Genomic DNA, 24,990 nt, shown 5'->3' on the forward strand with positions numbered 1-24,990 from the left:
GTTTCTTTAGACTATAGATAATGAAATTAGATTATTTTATTAGTATTTATAACACTACATTCTTAAACATTTATGATGTGTCACAAGCTATATTAATACTTTATATGAATCTGTTTATTTTCAAAAGTATATATTTTATCCATGATTTTAAGAAGGAAAACTGGGGCTTCTAGGATTAAACAAAATTTCCATTCACTTCGTGGAATAAGATAAGCAATAATCCAGAGATACAAAGCTCTAGCCTGAATCATAGCTGATATAAATGATGCTTTGGGGGTCAGTCTCCTCAAAGAATCAGGTAGGCTGCCTTCAATATGCCTATTCTTTTGGGTCACATCTGACTGGGGAATATAGTCATCAATCAAGTTCCAGTAATCAAGTCTGTAAGAGATATTGTTGTCATTATATATGATTGTATCTTATCTTAAGAGCAATGAAGGTCATAGAGTCTATAAAGTATCTTTTGTTATCACAGTTCTTCTCCTTTTCATAATCAAGGAAACAAACCCAACTCCTTCTTTTGACCTAGAAGATAAAGGTAGTGTGGGGACATCATCCAGGATGAGCATTATCTATATGTTTTTCTCTTGGAGAACCTCATCCTTTTTACTCCTAGGATAAAAATGAAGTAATATCTATTTCTTTATAACATAATATAACCCCTAAAATACCCCTGATCCCTTGACATAAGATAAATAAGTCATGTTTGCTATATTTATATATAAAATTTGATGTCATGTAAATTTTTCAGGTATATAATTAAGTTGATTTTTTCTTTGCTAATGTATCTAACACTGTTTTGATTAGCCAGAAAAGACCAGAGTAGTAAGGTATGTTTTCTTCTGCAAAAATAATGTCCAGAAATTTGTAACTTCTCTATGTTTCTTTTATTATTTATTTATTTTTTTTTTTTGGTTTGTGGGTCACACCCATTTGATGCTCCTGGCTATGCGCTCAGAAATTGCCCCTGGCTTGGGGGGACCATATGGGATGCCGGGGGATCGAACTGCGGTCCGTCCTATGCTAGCGCTTGCAAGGCAGACACCTTACCTCTAGCACCATTTTCCCCGCCCCAACTTCTCTATATTTCTTTATTTGATCAATTTATTGTCTTTTTATCATAGGACAATGATTTTTTACCAGCCAACTTAACTACTAAGACTTCATATAAAAATCATGTAGCATATACTTTTTCTTTAAAACATTTGATATTGGCTGGGAATGTGGCTTGCTGCTCTGCTTCAATGAGGCCCTAGGTTTGACTCCCTAGAACAGCTAAATGAGATAAATAAGAAAATAAAAAATAATAACAAATGAAAATATTTGGTGACTGAAATCTGCTGGATCTCAGATGCCAGCACACCTATCTGCCTCTCTTCTGTGCTGTCCTGCATGTTCGGCCTGATTTCATCCTGAGTGTGGCTCATCAGTGGAAGGCCTGCCTTCCCATGAGCCCTCCATGGAGGTGACTCGACACACCCAGAAAGGGAGGAGCCAGAGGAGCACAGCTGCTCTGCTCCCCTTCACGATGGTGCACATCATTTAGCCAATGAATACAACCACAACACATAGAAAAACCCACAATACAAGTGTGACAATGGGGAAACAACGCAGGCCAGCGCCAGACAGAGAGAATGAAGATGGCAACTCTGATGAATTGAACATGACCAACCAACTAGTCAGTCTCTCAGATAAGGAGTTTAGAGTTGCAATATGGAAGATGTTCGAAGAACTCAAACAAATATAGAAGAGAACACTAATAAGAATCAAGAGAATATGAAAATAGAAATGAGAAAACTCCAAACTGAAATTTCAGGTCAAATAACAGGTCTGAAAAACTCAGTAGATGAATTGAAGAAAAACATGATTGAGCTTTCCCACGGGTTAACAGCAGCTGAGGATAGAATTAGTACACTGGAAGATGAGATGCATAACAATTCCATACAGCAGAAGAAATTGGAATAAATCCTCAAAGCAAATGATCAAACAATGGAAAAATACCCAAAGAATGGGAACAGATGAAAATAGAAGTCTATGATAAGCTCAACAGAAACAACTTAAGAATCATTGGAGTCCCAGAGACTCAGGAAGAAAATCTCCAGAAAGAATCAACAGTCAAGAACATCATTAAAGAGAAACTTCCAGAATACATGTGATCAAATCCTACATGCACAAAGAGTGCCAACTAAAAAAGACCCAAGAAAAAAACACCCCAAGACACATCCTAGTCACAATGACAAATTCCATAGAGACAGAATTCTGAAAGCAGCAAGATCAAAAAGAGAAATTACATTCAAGGGAACATCCTTGAGATTTACTGCAGACCTGTCAGCGGAAACACTCAAGGCCAGAAGGCAGTGGTGGGACATAGTGACAAAACTCAATGAAATAAATGCTTTGCCTAGAATACTGCACCCAGCAAAAATCACTTTCAGGTTTGAAGGAACAATACATAGTTTCACAGACAAACAACAGCTCAGAAACTTTACAGACTAAAATCATTCTTAAAAGAAAAACTGAAAAAATATGTTAAGACAAGGCTTACCAACAGACACTCCAAACTTTGATATAAAGATGGCACTAACTCCCAGGACAATTCTTTCTCTCAATGTCAATGGACTAAATGCACCAGTTAAAAAGCACAGAGTGGCTAAATGGATCAAAAAACTCAATCCAACCTTCTGCTGCCTACAAGAAATGCACCTGAATAGTCAAAACAAACATAGACTCAAAATAAAAGGCTGGAGGAAAATCATCCAAGCAAAAAAAAACCCACAAAGAAGCAGGAGTGGCCATACTAATATAAGATGATGCAAACTTTATACTTGGGAAAGTTGTAAGGGACAAAGATGGACATTTTGTATTAATCAAGGGATAAGTACAGCAGGAAGAAATCACTCTCCTAAACATATATGCACCGATTGAGGGGCCAGCAAAATATTTAATACAACTGTTGACAAATCTGAAAAATAATATCAATATCAACACAATAATTGTGGGAGACCTCAACACGGCATTGTCAACACTAGATAGGTCAACCAGACTGAAACCAACAAGTATATACTAGACCTGAACAGAGAAATGGAAGAAAGAGGCCTAGTAGATATATACAGGACACTCCACCCCCAGAAGCCTGGATACAGATTTTTCTCTAATGTACATGGGACATTCTCCAGGATAGACTACATGATAGCACATAAAACATACCTCCATAATATCAATAGGATAGAAATTTTGTAGGCTGCCTTTGCTGACCACAAAGCCCTGAAATTATATGTGAACTACAAAGGGACACAGAAGAAAAACTTTAACACCTGGAAGTTAAACAGCCTCATACTGAATATCCAGTGGGTCTGATATGAAATCAAAGAGGAAATAAAAACCTTCTTGAAAACAAATGACAATGGAGACACAAACTATCAGAACCTATGGGACACAGCAAAAGCAGTAATGAGAGGAAAATTTATAGCTTTGCAAGCACACATCAGGAAAGAAGAAGGGGATACCTGAGTAGCTTAATGACGCAGCTCATAGAATTAGAAAGTGCTCAATAAAATGACCCAAAAATTGGGAGGCAGAAGGAAATAACAAAGCTGAGAGCAGAAATCAATGAAGTGGAAACCCAAAAAACAATCCAAAAGATCAACAAAAGCAGAAGATGGTTCTTTGAAAAAAAATAAACAAGATTGATAGACCACTGGCAAAACTAACAAAGAAAGAAAGAGAGAGAAACATGATAACTCTTACTAGGAATGAAAAAGGAAAGATTACTACTGATATGGTAGAGATTCAAAGGGTAATCAGAAACCACTTTGAGAAACTCAATGCCACTAAAAAAGAAAACCTGGAAGAAATGGATAAATTCTTGGACTCTTATAATCTTCCACGGTTGAAATAAAGAGGATGTAGCTTAACTAAACACACCCATTACTATTAAGGCCCAGATGGATTCACTAATGAATTCTTTCAAACCTTTCAAGAAGAACTACTACCAATCCTGGCAAGACTTTTTCATGAAATCGAAAAAACAGGAAAACTTCCAAATAGCTTTTATGAAGCCAACATCACCTTGATACCTAAACCAGACAGAGATGCTACCAAAAAAAGAAAATTACAGACCAATATTGCTGATGAATACAGATGCAAAGATCCTCAACAAAATCCTGGCAAATAGGATTCAATGCCTCATTAGGAAGATCATCCACTACGATCAAGTAGGTTTCATCCCAGGAATGCAAGGCTGGTTTAACATCCATAAATCTATCAACATAATACACAACATCAGCAACAAGAAAAAAAATTACATGATCATATCAATAGACACAGAGAAAGCATTTGACAAGATCCAACACCCATTCTTGATCAAAACTCTCAGCAATATGGGAATGGAAGATACCTTTCTCAATATAGTTAAGGCCATCTACCACAAGCCAGAGGCAAATATTGTCCTCAATGGAGAAAAACTAAAAGCCTTCCATCTAAATTCTGGCACAAGACAAGAATGTCCTCTCTCACCACTCCTATTCAACATAGCACTGGAAGTACTTGCTATAGCGATTAGGCAAGAAAAAGATATCAAGGGAATCCAGATAGGAAAGGAAGAAGTCAAGTTCTCATTGTTTGCAGATGACATGATACTCTACTTAGAAAACCCTAAAGTCTCTACGGAAAAGCTTCTAGAAACAATAGACTCATATAGCAAGGTGGCAGGCTACAAAATCAATGGCCTTTCTATACACCAATAGTAATAAGGAAGAAATGGACATTAAGAAAACAACCCCATTCACAATGGTGCCACACAAACTCAAATATCTTGGAATCAACTTGACTAAAAATGTGAAGGACCTATACAAAGAATACTATAAAACTCTGCTCCAAGAAATAAGAGAGGACACACGGAAATGGAAGCACATACCCTGCTCATGGATTGGCAGGATTAACATCATTAAAATGGCAATACTCCCCAAAGCATTGTACAGATTTAATGGAATCCCTCTAAAGATACCCATGACATTCTTCAAAGATGTGGATCAGGCACTTTTGAAATTTATTTGGAACAATAAACACCTTCGGATAGCTAAAGCAATCATTGGGAAAAAGAATATGGGAGAAATTACTTTCCCCAACTTTAAACTGTACTACAAAGCAATAGTTATCAAAACAGCATGGTATTGGAATAAGGACAGGCCCTCAGATCAGTGGAATAGGCTTGAATACTCAGAAAATGTTCCCCAGACATACAATCACCTAATTTTTGATAAAGGAGCAAGAAATCCTAAATGGAGCAAAGAAAGCCTCTTCAACAAGTGGTGTTGGCACAACTGGCTAGCCACTTGCAAAAAATTGAACTTAGACCCCCAGCTAACATCATGTACAAAGGTTAAATTCAAATGGATTAAAGACCTCGATATCAGACCCAAACTATAAGATATATAGAACAACACATAGGTAAAACACTCCAGGACATTGAGACTAAAGGCATCTTCAAGGAGGAAACTGCACTCTCCAAGCAAGTGAAAGAAGAAATTAACAGATGGGAATATATTAAACTGAGAAGCTTCTGCACCTCAAAAGAAATAGCGCCCAGGATACAAGAGCCCCCCACTGTGTGGGGGAAACTATTCACCCAATACCCATCAGGTAAGGGGCTAATCTCCAAAATATACAAGGCACTGACAGAACTTTACAAGAAAAAAACATCTAATCCCATCAAAAATGGGGAGAAGAAATGGATAGACAAAGAAGAAATACATATGGCCAAAAGACACATGAAAAAATGCTCCACATCACTAATCATCAGGGAGATGCAAATCAAAACAACTATGAGGTACCATCTTACACCCCAGAGATTGGCACACATCACAAAGAATGAGAACAAGCAGTGTTGGTGGAGATATGGAGAGAAAGGAACTCTTATCCACTGCTGGTGGGAATGCAGTCTAGTTCAACCTTTATGGAATGCAATGTGGAGATTCTTCCAAAAACTGGAAATCAAGCTCCCATACTACTCAGCTATACCACTCCTAGGAATATACCCTAGGAACACAAAAATACAATACAAATATCCCTTCCTTACACCTATATTCATTGCAGCACTATTTACCATAGCAAGACTGGAAAAAGCCAAGATACCCTTCAACAGATGAATGGCTAAAGAAACGGTGGCACATATACACAATGGAATATTATGCAGCTGTCAGGAGAGATGAAGTCATGAAATTCTCCTATACATGGATGTACATGGAATCTATTATGCTGAGTGAAATAAGTGAGAGAGAGAGAGAGAGAGAGAGAGAGAGAAACACAGAATGGTCTCACTCATCTATGGGTTTTAAGAGAAGTGAAAGCCATTTTTGCAATAATAATTTTCAGACACAAAAGAGAAAAAAGCTGGAAGTTACAGCTCACCTCATGAAGCTCACAGCAAACTGGGATGAGTTTAGTTAGAGAAATAACTACGTTTTGAACTATCCTAATAATGAGAATGTACGAGGGAAATAGAAAGCCTGTCTAGAGTACAGGCGGGGGTTGGCTGAGGAGGAGGGAGATTTTGGACATTGGTGACGGGAATGTTGCACTGGTGATGGGTTGTGTTCTTTACATGACTGAAACGCAAATACAATCATGTATGTAATAAAGTTGGTTAAATAAAACAAATTTAAAAAAAAGAAAATATTTGGTTTGTTAAATCTCAGTTTTTAAAATGGCAATAACATAGTAGGTGAGAACTGAACTCTGCATGTAAGTCACACATACACACATAGCAAATTGCATTTGTATCATATATATTGAATAAGACATAGACCTTAACTGGATATGCTTTAGTAATAGTGAGAATCCTGTTACTTTTTTCCTGAACAATATATTATGGTCCATGAAACAAGAGATAAGCATAGTCAGAAAGCTTGCTGAAAATGTAAACACTTCCCATATTTATTGAAACAGCAGCATCTGAACAAGATCCTCAGGTGTTTCATAAGCACATTGTCATTAGAAGAAGCACAATATATTATGTTCAGAATCTATAAATGTCAAGATCTTACTAGCCACTTACTTGTGTCTGTATAAATATTGTAATAACTCTTGGTGTCATTCTTAGCAAGAAATATGACTCTAGATTTTAAATTATGAGGCCCCTTTCTCAGTTCAGAGAATAGAGCAGGGAGGGTGCTTGCCCTACCTGGGGTTTCATTCCAGGCACTATATTTTGTTCCCCAATTCTTTTCAGGAGAGAGAGCAGAAACAGGAGTAAACCTTGAGCACTGCCAAGTGTGCCCTCTAAACAAAATCATACAAATAAAACATTGCTATCTTTCTGCATCAGACTATCTTATTTTTAATTAATCAGATATTAAGATATTAATAACCATTTTTATTTGCAAATCCTTGTCTTTTTCTGAACTAAATACTTGCTATGCAACTTTCTTCTATTTTTCAGTAGGCCTTGCATAGTTTCTTAATTATATCACATGTTTTCCAATTTGACATATGTTTATTTAGTTTAAATTCTAGTTTGTCCTGGAAAATATTGGTTTAGGTTCAACGCTTTGATGGCAATCTTGATTTGTATTAACTTAAGTAATATTTTTGTTTCTCATAACAAAGAAGTATGCTCAAAAATGAAGACAAATGTTTAATATTAGTGTTTTGCATTTATTAACTTATTCCTATGATCATGCATTCAATGAGTGCCTACAGTGGTCTAGAAAAAGAAAGATACATTGCAAAATGTAATAAAATGCTGACATTTATTTTTAAAAGGATGTCACAAATTTGAACATTCACTTCGACAAAAATAAAATAAATGGGCAAATAATGAAATACAAAATGAAAAGAAATTAAACTGACAGTATGTAATTTTATTTTTTGAATATCAGTGAATTATTTTGCTGATGTAGGAGATCAAATAGAAGTTCCCAACATTTTTTGCTATTGGTCCCTGGACTCTTGTGGACAGTGGTTTCTATGAATATTTATGCATATTTAAATATATATTCCCCTTTACGAGCCCGCATTTGCATTTATTTACAGCTAATTGCACACAAAGTAAGGTAAAGTTGGGGAAGAAAGAGAAAGTAGATTTTCAAACTAAGCTAAGAAATGGCTTGTAGGATGGCTTTAGTCTACTTTCATTAGGTTTTGACTATCCTGAAAATAACTGAGATCAGTTGTAATTGAGCTAATAGTTCAATTTGACTTGAAGTTAGGTGTGTCTTAGGTCATTAGAGCTGTTGGCAGAACACTCTCAGATATATAGTGGCAGATCTAACAAAACTCAGGCAAACAGGAAAAGGACCTTTATAAGCAGGCATATTGGCATGGCTGGACAGCTTCATCAGCTGCATCCATCTATGGTCTCCAAGGTTTTTGACTCACCCTAATTAAATTATCTCTCTTATGCACATGTCCTTATGGTAGACTCCCACATGTACAATCTACTAAGGATATGAAAACTTCTGAGAAAAAGTGCACTTCATTAGAATATAAAACACAAGAAGGAAGTTACTTGTAAGTTATCAGTACACTGACATATTACTGAAGAAGATTAATAGTGAAGAAAATTGTGTTCTGTTTCTGTAGGTCATGTTCCATCCTGATAACATAATTATTATAAGTGATATAGACTTAAAATAATTATATATATATATATATTGCTTTTGGGGCCACACCTGGTGACCCTCAGGAATTACTCCTGGTTATTTGCTCAGAAATCGCTCCTGGCTTGGGGAACATATGGGACATTAGGGCATCAAACCACAGTTCGTCCTAGGTTAGAGTGTGCAAGGCAAATGCCCTACTACCTGCACCACTGCTCTTCCCCCAATTCTATATTATTTTATGATTTATATGACTTTCACCTTATTTCTGTTGTACTTTGCATGTACTTTCAGTTAACATTAACTTGCTAATAGCTAGATAACTGACAGATAACTAGCTGTACTAGATATACTAAACTGATAGCATATATCTCCTAAGCACCTCTTAACATGGCCCTGAAGAATAACAACATTAAGTAAAAAAAAAAATCTAATTATATTAAGAAAAAAATCTACAAAATCTTAAGCACATCTCTTGGAAGGATCTGATTCAATATAGAAAGCTATTAATGACTCGACATATAAATAAGATACTTCAGTTCTACTTTCTCTGTATTTCAAATACTTCATCAGTAGCAGATATAATTTATACATATAAAGTAGTAAAGAAATTACTAGAGAAATCTTACTTTAAATTTAGTTTGAACTTTGAAATTATATGTTTAAGGCATGGCATGACTTTCTTGAGTTATTTTCAAATTCTTTTACATAGTATGAGAATGTGCCTGTATCTCATTGGCCCATTTTGGGTCAAGCATCTAAATTCTGGATTGCATATATTGTGCGACACAGAATTGGTTATCTAAACCATAAATTGTGGCAAAAGGATGAAATCTCTATAATTGAGTTAAACAAAGTATTTCCTCCCCTAAAATTTATATATTTAATTAAATAAATAGAACAAAAAAGTCTTGGGAAATTATATACTGTATTCATATTTTCCTGTTCTACTGTAGTTACCTCCATCTTTGGCTATTGGAATGAATACACCACCATATGCCATCTGGTCCTGGATTGAGTTTGCAAAACAATACTGCATTGTCAGTTTTTTTTAGTGTAAAGCTTTTGCAGATTCTATGTTGGTCAAATTCTGCTTACATTCATTGAAATTGTTGCATTTTTCTAAATTTTCACCCTGCACACATGAGAGAGTTTACAAATTTTCAAGGTCATACTAGAAATGACATTAAATGACAGAAAGTTCCATGATATAAGTGAAGGCATTGAAATATGTACGTTTTCACATAAAAATGATATTCCAAAAATAAAATAGCATTTTTGGAGACAGATAAATTGAAACTATTGTGCAGATCTTACAGATTGTGATGACAGAGTGTATTGATACAGTTCAAACATCTATACTATAGCATGACAGAAAAATAGATTGTTTTATAAAGAAGTGTGTTTCCTTGGGTTATACAAATGTGCCACAGATGAAACAGGAGACTATCTGTGTGAATAGACTACCTTGTTGATCAACAGCTTTGTCATGGCTGGACGCATAAAAATATTTCAGTTTGACCTTGAGTTGGGAGTTGAAACTTTGATCTTTTCAGCTTGAAGCTATATATTTTAGAGTACTGCAAAATATAGAGGTGTCTTAATCAACCCTTTACCATAAATCAGCCACAAAAATAAGCATGGCAGATGTGCCCAGAGACTAAAAGAAATCAGGACAACTAAATGAGAATCAGGCAGTGAATCTAATGGGATGTTATTACATTCTACCCTTATTCATTTGGTTTGACAGGAATCTCCAAATGGAAACTGTGAGTGGAATTGCTCTATACAGATGTTGAAATTCTTAGCTTGGTCTTCCCTGGAGTAAAAGAAAGATGTGTCAATGGAATTTGCTGGGGTGCCAATGACTAAAATTTGTATATTATTTTAAAACTGTAGTTAGTAAAATAACTTTTTGAATCTGGCTTTCAGGTTGTAAGGTCTTATTAAGCATTGTTAGAGAAGATTAAAACTAATATTGATAGAAAAGCTGACCTTTTCCCCAGAAATACCTTAATGTTGGCAATGTAGATGACTCATTTTTAAATTTATATGGATGTGGGTAAATCCATACTTATACAATTGATGGAAGAAGTCAGTTATGTTTAAGGAAAATCAACTTTCAAACATAGGCATATTTAATGTCTCAAAATACTTGAATTTCCCAGTAAAATCTTAATTAATCTGTTAAAATGTATTTTGCATCAGGGGTTGTCAAACTGCAACCTGTAGGCAAAAAATCTGTTCAACCACCTGTCCTTGGATGTGCAGTTTAATTGGAACCAGGTCTGTAATTTGTTTACATTTAGCTATAACAAAGTTAAGTATTTATGATAGTGATCATGTCAGCCCCAAAGCCTAAAATATTTATTATCTGACCTTTTACTGACAATAGTGTGCTGAGATTTTATCAAAACCATTATTTTACATTTATACCTGTGTGTCAATATAAGGTACTATAGTACCTTATACAGTGCTATTTTCAAGATCTATTATAATTGTATTTTTTATATACCAAAGAGTCTTTATATTTGTAAAGTTTTTCAGTCTCAGATAGTGGGTTATGAGTTTTCTTTTCTCTGAGCTTTGATACTTTTTTCAAGTCAAATTCCATCTGAAATTATTTCCGCATTTCAGCAGGATGTGGAGCGTGACATCCTCCATGTCCTGGGAAAGTACGACATACATAATGCATGAATTTTAGTAAAGATTTGAGCCTTTGAATACACAATTACACTTTAGGCTTAAAATGGAAAGAGCCACGTCTGGAAGCAACTTGAAGTTTCACAAAATATTTGTTTGTCGTTCTAATTTCAATAATTAACATATGGATTAAAACGGTTTTCTTATCTTTCAATTCCAGCGATGAGGTCAGCACCTTATAGTTGAAAAAAAAAATGCCTTTAGAGCATCCCAAGTAAAACCAGCAATAATGTTGTTTCAGCAGCAGGTTCTTTGCAGGGAGGAGAACTCTGTGGGCTGCTGAATCAATGATCCTGTATTCTGACATGGTCTGAAACATGCTGTTTTGTCTCTTTTTTCCTGGACACCCTGTTCCACGGTTCACTAGTGAGCGCAATGGGTGAAAGAGGCAGAGAGTTCTTCTCATCTCCATGACCATAAAAACAGACAACTCTATATCTGGCTTTATTGTTTCCAATTCTTTTCTATTTCTATCTTTTTAATTCCAACTGCTTGAGAAGAAAGATAAATGTTTAACTCCCAACTCCCAACTCTTCAACTTTTGAACACTCCACTGGCATTTTTTATTCCACCTTTTCTTCCTCTACAGACATGAATCTGGAGAGTAGAAAGTGCAGTTTTGCTGAAGAAAGTTCTTTGAGCTTCTTTTATCCTATGGTGTAGAAAAGCTCAATAGCTGCTTTACAGTTTTTATATTTTACCTTTCTTACCTTTTATTTTTATTTTTACTAGTTACAGAAATAACACATTCTCATTTATTGCTACTTTAAAGATTCCCTTTTTCATATCTTAGGAAAGTTGAGCTTTGCATTTTCTTTTGCCATCATTAGTAATGGGTAATTGATAACTGGTTCATCATATAAAACCAGGTCCACCATGTCTACAAAAAGAGGAGCTATCCAAAGTTGAAGTATACATTTAAAAAGGAAAATATAAATTGTGGCATTTATAATATGAACAATATCCTTAATTGCTCATCTCTGTAAAGTCTATTATTACACTGCATGCTGGGTATAGAGCAAAGAGCTATAACATATGACAATGATATCTGGAACTGATCACTCTGGACAACTGGGTGCTAAAGGGGTTAAAGTGATTTAATAAATTTTATTAACAATAGTGTAAACCAGTTTCTAAATGGAAAGAAGCAGAGAAAGAAAGAGAAACAGAGAAGAGAGGCAGAGAGACAGAAAAAAAGAACAAAGAGGTAAAATGCCTGCAGAGGCAGGTGGGATGGGAGTGAAGGTGAGAGGGAAACTGGGGACATTTTTGGCCAGACAAGGGCACTGTAAAAGTGGTGTATATTTTATGACTGAAACTCAATCATAAACAATATGTAATCACAGTGCTTAAATAGAGTAACTATTAAAAAAATGAAAGCTGAATCGATGGTGCACCTAATGAATACTACCTATTTAAATAAAGGAGTTCTGGAAAAGTATAAAATTTGGGTACCTTTTTCTATATTATTCATGTGAACATTTTTAAATAGATCAGTTTCTGTTATATAAATAATCATTCCTTTGTGTTCATGGCAGAATATTTGAAGTTATCTTTTTTTTTTTATAGATTCCTCTCAGAATTTCCTCTTCTGTATTTTATTTTGACTTCTTGTTCATGATAACATTTTTTGGGGGTGTATGGGAACCATGCCTTGTTTCTCTCAGAGGTTACATTTGGCTCAGCAATCAGAAATTATTCCTGGCAATGCTTGGGGGATCATATGTGTTACTGGGTATTGAACCCAGGTTGTCCATGTGCAAGGCAGATGCCCTACTCACTGTCCTATTACTATGTCCCTTGTTCTTGATGCTTTCTAAGATCTCTGAGATAGGCAGCCATGGAGATTACATTTCTAAGTTTCCTTGAATGCCTCTTTTAAGGACACTACTTTTTTTTTTTTTAGCTTTTTGGATTTTGGAGTCACACCCCGAAGTGCTCAGGGGTTTCTCCTGGCTCCACACTCAGAAATTACACCTATCAGGCTAGAGCATCAATCATACAGGATGTGACAATGGACCCTGGGTGGACCTAGCCCTACCCGCTGTGCTATCTCTCCAGCCCCTAACTACTTTTTATGTTATTATGTTCTGGTTATTTTCTGCCCCTCAGATCTAGTCAGATTCTTCTCTGACTGCCTCTCTGCCCTGAAAGGCTTACTCTTGGCTGCATTGCTTGATTCCATTGGACATGGTTTTCCTTTAGGTGTGTCTAGTGTACAGCATCCTGAATAAATTCAGGAACAAAAGGCAGCATGCATCATCTACTTCGCTGCTTCAGGCTGTGTAACTGGAGCTCTCTATATCATTTCCTTTTCTGATTGCACATGTGTCAGGCAACACACCCACACCCACTTATGTCTTTAGCTCTCACTGAGGTCAAGTATGTCATTAGCCTCTACACTTCCTACGCATAGAGATTTCAAGGATTTCTCATCGCTATTTATTTTAGATTCTCTGCTTCCTTTTTTGACTTCCTTTCACACATCCCTATGTATTATCTTTATTTTATAAGCAAACAAATAAGTACTGTTTATCTTTTTAAAAATATTACTTTATATAATTCCTATGGTTTACAACCTTGTTCATAATACAGTTGTTTCTGACATTCATTGTTCCAGTATCAATCCCACTAACAATGTAATATTCCTTCCTCTTTTGTTCTCAGTTTTCCACCCCATAACCCAAACTTACCCCTTCAGCAGACTCACAAAATAATTGACTTTATATTGCTTATTATTATTTACAATTATTTAATTGGTAATAAAATTGTTTTTTAATTCACTAAAATTAATTTGTGAAAATTGTATCTCACACTGGGGTCATTCTGTCATTAACTGAAGGTGAAACTGCTGTCAGTTGGGCTTTCAGTTATTGGTTATGTGTATTGAGCTTAGGTGTCTCTATGTGACTTCACTTCTTATTTTGTGTATTCTTACTGGGGTTTTAGAATAATCATTTTGGATAAGTGTTGCATATGTGGCCACGCACTCTGGGAATTTCAGGATCTGTGAAGGTGGACATGGTAATTAAATGGCAATGGCTGTGGGATGTGGGTGTGGCTCTCAAGATTTAAAGAAATCTGAAGGGGCAGGACTAGGCTGCCTGCTCTCACTCTGAAAAGACACTAGAGTTTACAACCCCTAAACCAGTGGTGGAGTTGGGCCATTGGTGATGCAGCAATTATGTGGTGTGGAATAGCTGCTGAGATTTAGGCAGAGTGAGATTTAGCCTCCATACTCCAAGGGTCCCAGAGTTTTCAGATGTATATAGCCATTAATTTTCACAGGTTGGCTTGCAAATCTTTGAAGAATAACATGAATCTATGGAATTGACTAATGAGCTGACATGACAGCAGTGGTAACTGTGAGACTCAAGACTGTATTTTGAAAAAAAATAAATAAACCTGTATTTTGTTACTGGGGCTGGAGTGGAAGCACAGTGCTATGACTTTTACCTTGCACGCAGCTGACCCAGGACAGACAGGAAGTTTGATCCCTGACATCCCAGATAGTCTCCCCAGCCGGGAGCAATTTATTTATTTTTTCTTTTCTTTTCTTCCTTTCTTTTTCTTTGAGTACAGAGCCAGGAGTAAACCCTAAGCACCACTGGGTGTGGCCCTTCCAAAAAAACAAACAAGCAAACAAAGCAAAACAAAACAAAACTTAAAAGACTGTATTACATTAGAATTGCTTTTTTTCTGAAATAACTTAAGAAAATAATATCAGCTAGGCACTGTCTAAACATATGGATACAAAGAGAGCAAGTATTTAATATGAAAGACCTTCCCTTTAATCATTATATAATAATAAAAACAACCACTAATAAAATATATAAATAACTTAATCTGTAGTATATAATAAAACACTAATAACAAACAAAAATATAACACTTTAGTAGGAAGAAAAATGCTAAATGTAAAACTATGGAGATGACATTGTTTGATTTTACAATTTAAGATAAGAAAACAAACTAATTTGAAAATTTCAAAATAAGGATGAGATTAAAAACAAATTCTTTAAGAAAATAAAGATATGCTAAATGATTTTAGGAGTAGTAAAGAAATAGATTAGTAAAGTAATGACGTAGCTATTGATAATAGCATCACAACTTATTGAAAGACCTAGAATCCACTGACAGTGGTTTAATGAGATTTCTGAGAAGGAGATTGGCCTTGATAAAAGTGTTGGTGCCTCGACAGTGGCCATATAGAGGAGTTTACTCTGAAATGGATATTACATGTCTCTGCAAACAGTTTCCTCACTGTTTTTCCCCCATTCTCTCTCATTTTATTAACAAGGAGTAAGTATATAACCATAGAGTTGCCAACGAATGATCTTATAATAGAGAGATAGTACAGAGGGTTTGGCACGTTCTTTGTTTATGACTGACCTCAGGACCCTATGTGGATGCCTTAAGACCCTTTCCAGAAATTATTTTTACAAACTGAGCAAGAAATAAGCCCTGAGCACCATAAAGTTTGGTCCAGAAACCAATAAATAAATAAATAAATTTAGAAGTAAACTTTAAAACACAGAAATATGACAATATGTCTGAAGTTCACTGACTCTTCTTATATTTTTAGTCTCTGTATGCTCTACAAGAACAGATATTCTGGTTCATTAGCACAGGTTATGGAAATAAAGAGAGACAAATTTGTCTATTAAAAGAAAAATAATAGATGTGAATGCAAACTAAGTAAGTCTAAAAGAAAGAAGAAACCATTGACTATTTTTAAACCATTGACTATTTTAAATGAATTACACATCTATTTAATGAAACAATTTAAATATTAAGTTTACTAGTCTACTTTTTATTACTTCTTTTATCCTTTTAAAATATAAATTTATTTGAATTGAGTTACTATAAAGTACATAGTTATAAAGTTGTTCATAATTGAGTTGTCATACAATGTCCAACATTCATCCAGTTGCCAATGCACATTTCCCACCATTAATGCTCCCAGTTGATCTTCCACTCTGCCCCCATCTGCTTCTAAGACAGACGTTTTTCTTTTCTTTCTCTCTTGCTCTTCTTTTTTTCTTTTAGACACCATAGTTTGCAATACTGTCACTGAAAATGTTTATCCTTTTTACCTTCAGCACCCAGGTCTTGTCCAAAGTGATCATTTAATCCATAATTGGCATTGTGGTTCCTTCTATGTCCTAACTGCACACCCCTAATACTTGCAGCAAGCTTCCTACCACCGACCAGTCCTCTTGGTTCCTCATCTCTCTATCATCTTTGAGTATTATTAACATGCTAATATATATATATATATATATATATATATATATATATATATATATATTTGTTTTTGTTTTTTGGGCCACACCCGGCATTCCTCAGGGGTTACTCCTGGCTGTCTGCTCAGAAATAGCTTCTGGCAGGCGCGGGGGACCATATGGGACACAGGGATTCGAACCAACCACCTTTGATCCTGGATCGGCTGCTTGCAAGGCATATGCCACTGTGCTATCTCTCTGGGCCCATGCTAATATTTTTTAATATCCCACAAATCATACTATGTCTGGCTGTTGTGAAAAATGCTGCAATATTATCATTTCTTAGCAAGTTATATCACTCCCTTACCAGTGACATCAATTGATTCTGGTACTAATTATCTAATTAGTGGGTCAATTAGTAATCTATTCTTCAACAAAGTTATGTTTACAGTCATGCTATATTCTTAAACTAAAAAGTAAAAAGTAGTAATCATGATTTAAGAGTTTCTTAGAAATTCACGGTGGAACTACTAAGTCCCCCCCAAAAAGAATTAGTTATAAAAAAAAGTCAGAACAGAAGGTGGTATAAAATTTAAAGACCTAATACAAATTAAAAGTATTGTAAACCTTTATTTAAATAAATAAAAAGTTTTACATGGGTGTAGCCTAACATTAAACAAAATACAACACTTTTCTAAACAGGGGAATTTTTTTCTGAAATAATTATATTCTGTTCTATGTTTAGTATCAATTCTTTGGAAGTCTGATTTTTTAATCTATGAAGAGCATAAAATGGGCTTTGTCACTAGGGAAAGAATCTTTAAAAAGAGTACAAATGGATTTCATATTAGTCTATGAAAAGAACAAGCAAATGATTATAATTGAATACTACTGATCTCTCCCATAGTATTTTATGATGAGATTATCTAGGGATTGAGGAAGGAGACATTTTGTTTCTAGATAAAATTTTATTTAATTTCTGTTGTCTTTCAACATCTTCACCCCTGCTTTATTCTATTTTTCAGTTAGGTTCAGTTATTTTCCCCTGACCTGTAGCAATTGAAATAAGCTCCCTATTCATACATTCTCATCTTATACACTGTTTTATTCAATTTTTAATAATTATAGCAGCCGATTGTCCTAAATGCTACTGTAGAAATAATTGAACCTACTGTTCATTGCTAGGACCATAATTACTTCCCAGTCTTAACCTGCTCAGAAAAGCAACACTTTTTTAGAATCCTTTTGAGAAAATAATCCTCTTTACAGTCAACTATTTAGCGTGATATTTATTCTGTTTCTGACTTTGATGACTCAAAAGTAAAAGCTATGTAGAAATCAATAAAGCCACAGGTCTGGAGGTGACAGATTTCAAACGAATGCTGTCTATTATAGTCACTTAGGGAAGCTCCTTTATGAATCAGACCTAGAAACAGTGTTGGAAATGTCCTAAGGGCAACTAATATGCAATTAATTGAACTTGTGAAAATTCCTACCGGCTCTAAAGATTTACAATTAAAGACTTCTTTGTGATATAGAGGCAAATGGGATATACAGTTAAGTGCATACCATATACATCCTATAATTTTAGAAAAGAATTAAAAGTTAGAAAATAGCACAGAGTTTTATTCAACAATCCCAAAAGATTTCAAAAAGCAACTGATTATGAGAACTACTTGGTATTCATTTATGGATCTTCACCAATTCACAAAAAAATTATTTTTTTTAACCTGACAAGACACTGCTCTAGGAAATAAATAGGAAAAATAAATGATTTCACTATCATGAACCTTAAGAGGGAAAGTAGAAGAATAGACTATGATATAATATGCAAAACTGAAACAGCTATGTGGAAAGGAATACATAAAAGGACTGCTTTGGGTTGCTTAATTGGACAACAAAGACTGAGTTAAGGGCTGGAACATTAGCACATTGGGTAGGGCATGTGCTAATTCTTGCATGCTAAGAATTGAGTTCAATCCCAAGCATGGTCCTCTGAGGCTTCCAGGAATGACTACTGAGAACAAATCCAGAAACTGGAAATGAACTCTGAGCACCATTGGGTGTGCTGCCTCCAACACACACACACACACACACACACACACACACACACACACACACACACACAATCTTTATTAAAAGTTTATGGATTTCAGAAAAAAGCTATAAGGTAAAAACAAGTATGATAAGTCTGTGTTTCCTTTTTTTTTTGGGGGGGGGGGTCACATCCAGTGTGGATTAGGGCTTACTCCTGGCTCTGTTCTCAGGAAGGAGTTGGAGAATGATAATGGTGTTAGTGATATACGCCAGGAGCACCATGATTAAGGCAAGCACTCTACCCTCTGTACTATATCAACTACTCAAAATCTTAATAGGTTTGAAATATAAAAATAATTTTTGAGAATTCAAGTAAGGAGGATAGATACAAAGTTCAAAAGTATCTGATTAGTCTCGTAGGAGTTCGCTGTTCGTTCTAATTGAATTGGCACCTAGAGAATATTTTATAAGCAAGGGTGAAGATGAATTATTAAATAACTTATCTTCATTGATATAAACATCACTTCACCTAGACTTGCTGCTTTCCAGAAATGGACTGCAGGCAGTAGGGTTTAGAGTTGAAGCAGTGATTTTTCAAACCAGGAGTGCTACTTGAGGATTGGCATTGAAAATCATGTATACTAAAGTCATATACACCAAAGAACATTTTGTAGCAATATTTGTTTTATAAGATCAATTTTAAACTTCTTAGCTTTTAATATGTCCTCTTTCCCAAAATTATTTTTCCTGAAATTACACTATATACGGCTTTTTTCTTACCTAGCCTTGTATTTACAAAGGAAAATTTTACATCTATGTATCTAGGAACTTGAAAAATATTGCTCAGGTACAACTAAAGGTAAAGTTATAACTGAGATAAATCTCAGGTAAACTAAAGGTAAATGTTAAAATAATTTGATATGTGCAGCTTAATATGATTACTGGAATATAAATAGATTCAACAATTAAAATTTTAACGAATTTTATTGTCCATCTTCTGTAAAACAATATAAACTTCATTACATACTTCCATAAACAAAAATTATTCTAAGCTGTTATAAGTATAATTTTATTTTTGTTTATTTAACTCTTATTAGTCAACATGAAACATTTTAATTCAGTATGATCATGAAATTTTAATATTCAACCTTTTAAAGAAGGAAATCCATTTAAAAAGAATAAACTCTAAAAACATGCAGACTATTTTAAAAGCCAGTCACAGAAAGACAAATACTATAAGGTTTCTTTTTTTTATTATTTATTTGGGGGGAGGCAACACCCAGCGGTGCTCAGGGTTTACTCCTGGTTATCTGCTCAGAAATAGCTCCTGGTAGGCACAAGGGGATCATATGGGACGTCGGGATTCAAACCAACCACCTTAGGTCCTGGAACGGCTGCTTGCAAGGCAAACGCCGCTGTGCTATCTATAAGGTTTCTTTTATGTTATATAAAAGAATATATATAATTTTTGCTACATATATATGTATACATACATATATATGTATATATGCATATATGTAGTTGCTACATATATATACATATATATGTATCAAAAGTCATGGAAAGCCATGGAAACATAGTATTCTATAGTAATTTGATTAACCAAAGAATATTGTTTTAGATATGAAAGATGGATAGGATATGTGCTCCAAAGCTCTGTACTTATAATTTTAAATGATATATTACATACTAACAAGTCTTCAAGGGGTTGGGGCTGGAGAGATAGCACAGCAGTAGGGCATTTGCCTTGCACACAGCTGACCCAGGAAGGACAGTGCTTCGAATCCTGGCATCCCATATGGTCCCCATGCCTGTCAGAAGCAATTTCTGAGTGCAGAGCCAGTAGTAACCCCTGAGTGCCGCCTGGCATGACCCAAAACCAACACAACAACAACAATAACAACAACAACAAAACAAACAAAAAGAAACAAAATAATTGTCTTCAGTGTTCATAGAGACAATTCCAAAGGTAGAATACATGCCCAACATGCAAGGCTGAGAATTTAAATCACCAGTATCACATTGTCCCCAAAGCACCATCAGATGTGACTCTGGTACTCCCCACAGAGCTGATAAACCATTTCAGAGCACACCAATTTTGATGACAATGTGTAGGTAAGGTCAGTTAATGTTTGGAAACAAATAAAATAACACAAAGAACAGCTAACAAAAATAAGAGCTTACCCTTCTGCCATTGTCTTAATGACTTTGTTGGTGATACAATTATTTTCACAAATATACTTTCCATTGTACTGCTTTTTCTTTACTTTCATTTTTTAATTAAATAATTTTTATTTTGACCTAAGTAAATTACAAATCTTTCACAGTAATATTTTAGGTACATAGTGACATGGAATCAGGGGCATTCCCACCTACAGTGTTGCCCTCCCTCTACCCCTGTTCCCAGCATGCACCCCATATCATTTTTTAAAATTTTCTTCATTTTAATAACTTTAGTCTCACTTATATAGAAACAATTATATATCCTAATGACCTCATTGGAAATAAAATACCTTTCACAAATGTTTGTCACTATACTTTAATTTAAAATTTTTTCTTCTTCTCTTACATTTTTTTCTTATTTATTTAATAACTTTGCTCTCACTATCTGAAACAGATGCATTGTCAATCATGTCAACTATGTAATGCATTTTCTTTAAATAAAATAAAATAATAATATAATAAATAAAAGTGAGAGCATGTGAGAGCCATACATTTCTATCCTCAGTACTGTATACTTTGCCTTAGCACCATCATAAGTGTCCCAGAAATAAAACAAATAGAGCAATAGAGAATTTTCTATATATAATTAAACATGTCCTATTCATGATCAGTGTATTATTCACATGACTTTATATACTTATTAAAATTAATAACCTTATATTCTTAAGAGTTTCACTCACTATAGTTAATAATGCATAAATAAAATCCATACATAATATAACTGATGCAGGAATTTGAAAAAAATCATTTTAAATATACTATATTTAATGTGTATGTAAAATGCTTAATATATATTAAGTTTAAGTAAAAGCCGGGTCAGCATAAAACAGTTGAATTATTAAAATATGTTGCTGTTATCCCTGTCAAAAGTATAGATATGGTGTTTTATTAATTTATTGTTTAATTATTTATAATTATGTTTTTAAATTTGAAAATGTAATAATAAGTCATATTTTTATATGTTGTTCTTTCTTTCAGGCTTGTTATTATAATTTTTGTGGGACCCACACCTGGCAGTGCTCATGGGTTCATCCGGTGGGCTTGGTAGAATGCTGGAGATCAAACCTGTGTTGGCTGCATGCAAAGCAGATGCCCTCTTCGCTGTGCTTTTACTCTAGTTCAAATCATAGATTCTTTTTTGGGGGGGCCACACGCATTTGACGCTCAGGGGTACTCCTGGCTATGTGCTCAGAAATCGCCCCGGGGGGACCATATGGGACACCGGGGGATGGAACCGCGGTCTGTCCTATGCTAGCACTTGCAAGGCAGACACCTTACTTATAGCACCACCTTCCTGGCCCCCAAATCATAGATTCTTATTTTCCCCATTTTTCATCCCCTTGAGACAAAGAAACCCAGCTGCAGTGGTTTGTATATAGAAAATAGATTACTTATAAACAACTGATAAATCTTGCACATACAGCTTTTTAACTCATTTAGAATTTTTAGGAAATAATTTAAAATATAAATTCCTTGATGTTTATTCTGAGAAAATAATTCTTAATATCCAGATTTATCGAGGTGAAATGCTAGGCAGATAATGTGGGATCAGCTTGTAGAATTATCTTCAACATGTTCACAATACAAAAGGGAATTCAGAATGGTATTGTGAAAATCTTACTTCTAGCTTTTACTTTGTCATCAACTAGTCACATGACCTTTATTAAGCTGTAAATTGATTGAGTTATGAAAAACAAAAACAGTTATCATAGTCACGGAGACTGCCAATATTCATTTGTTTCTGCTACACAGTCCCTATCTCAGCCAGCCAGGTCCTTTCAGGTCCTATGTTTGTGACAAGTGCCCTGGACTGTGATTTGTGACTGGTTGGAGCATCTTAAAATAATTCCTCTAAGTTAGTTCTTTGAACTTCCATCATCACTCCAAAATTATGGACAATGTTGCTGATGCATAGTATTTAGAAACAGGATTCAGGGATCCAGAGAGATCTTTAAATTCTTCATCAGCTTAAATGCCATATATTTACCACAAAATACTCCATTTTTTCCATTATTACTAAATGCCCTAGACTTTTCCATTTAATACTGTAGTTTATTTGCCTACATGAAAATTTGATTATCTGTTATGGCAAAAGTACTAAAACAGTTTGTTGCCAACTCTGTCTATTTGCTTGGACTTAAAGAACAAGAAAACATATCATGAAAGCACAGATAACTTAAGAGCACAATACTTTTTTCATATATGTACCTGAAATACTACTGTGAATTATTTGTAATCCACTTTGATCAAAATAAAGCTTATTAAAAACAAATATATATACATATATATATATTCTTGACCTAAAAATCAATTTTTAAATCTGAAAAAACACTACCTCAATATAAATAAACTGTTCTAGGTTTGGCAAGCTGTAAGATTTAAAATGTAAAATTATGTGAAAGGCATAAAAATATTAGATCACTTGAAAACTAAAGTTTTTAAAGTTATTAAAATCTATTATATACTTCTCATTGCTTTTATTTTGTTAAATTTGACCCTATCATACAGCTTTAAATAGAAGTTTTACAACAAGGGCCAATGTGGACTTTTTGTCTGCTCCAGAACTTGGGCTGATTTATCTTGTATTTTCATTCTGACTGAAACCTAAGTTGCAGAATACCAACAATCATAATTAAAAAATGTTATCTTTGAAATGAGTTGTTCCTTGAAGTATGCTGTAAACTTATTTAAAGTTTATTTTCAATAAGACAAATTTAGTTTTTTTTTTTCACAAGAGATCCCTTCTTCAGTAAATTCACAAATGTTTTCCTATTTCTGGTACATTTTCTTGACCTGAAATTATGTAAAAATTGCATTCAAAGGTGAATGATTCTTAAGAGCTCTTATTAATCACTGACAGCCCATAAGTTTTTAAAATTTTTTAAGCCCTAGAGATTATGATTATGAATGAATGTGACTGGTCAGTCATATATTCTTTCATGTCTCTGATATATTAATCTCAGATATCTCTTATTTTAAAAAAGTCCTTATTTGGAGACTTTACAATGCTGAAAGTATGTTTTTCTGAATTAATGGCAGCTAGCATTAATATTTCCTAAGCAAATATTTTTTGCTTGGGAAAATTTTCATATCAGTTTAGAGAGTAACTTTCAAGACTGAAAAGAGTTTCCAAAATAATAGAGAAGATGATGGTAAGAAGGAATAAAAACAGAATAGAATGGATAACTAGTTGGAGTTATCCAGATATAGGTGATTTTATATTGGAACTTATGCCACATCCCTAAATATTATTCCTCATATATTCCATTAGTTCATAAGTTATATTTTGCAGAAAAATATTGTCACTGCGAAAATTAGCATCTTCACATTTTCCCATTTTTTTTTTTTTTTTTTTTTTTGGTTTTTGGGCCACACCCAGTAATGCTCAGGGGTTACTCCTGGCTATGTGCTCAGAAGTTGCTCCTGGCTTGGGGGACCATATGGGACACCGGGGGATCGAACCGCGGTCCGTCCAAGGCTAGCGCAGGCAAGGCAGGCGCACCTTACCTTTAGCGCCACCGCCCGGCCCCTCCCATTGTTTTTAATCTCAGAAAGTTTTATTTTATTGCTAATAGCAAATTTGAATATATATCTAACCTGTGATACTTGCATACCTCTAGACTGGGGAGTAAATGACCATATTGACCCTAATTGCTTCATTGCAAGAGAGTAGTTCGAAATAGCTGTGTGTCGAGCATAATTTTATTTTACATTACTAGCATTACTGTGTCCAAGATTAGCAAATTGTGTTTACTTTGCTTGTTTTTCAGTATTACATTAATGTTTATTATGCTTTTAGTGTACAAATTAATGTATCTTCACTACCACATATGTGGTTCATGAGTAAACAGTACATATGTTAACAATTCATGACTTACCAATACATCAAATCATATATATATATATATATATATATACACATATTAAAATCTATCAGGTACAGTTGTGCTCTGTGAACCAACAACAATAAAATCAATAATAAATTACATTAGGATCTTTTACATTATTTTATCATAGGCAATGCAATGCTTTCTATATATACAGTGACATTTATCAATTTGTGTGATTGAACAAGGCAACTATATAAAATCACAATAAAATTGATCATTTTACCTTTCAAAGCTGAAAGGAAAATAGTAGCTCCACTTGAAATCTAAGCAATTTAGTAATGGTGCAATTTTGCTGATTGTGGCAAATACTTTATTG

The sequence above is a fragment of the Suncus etruscus genome, chromosome 20, assembly GCF_024139225.1.
Source record: "Suncus etruscus isolate mSunEtr1 chromosome 20, mSunEtr1.pri.cur, whole genome shotgun sequence".
NCBI classification, from domain to species: domain Eukaryota; kingdom Metazoa; phylum Chordata; class Mammalia; order Eulipotyphla; family Soricidae; genus Suncus; species Suncus etruscus.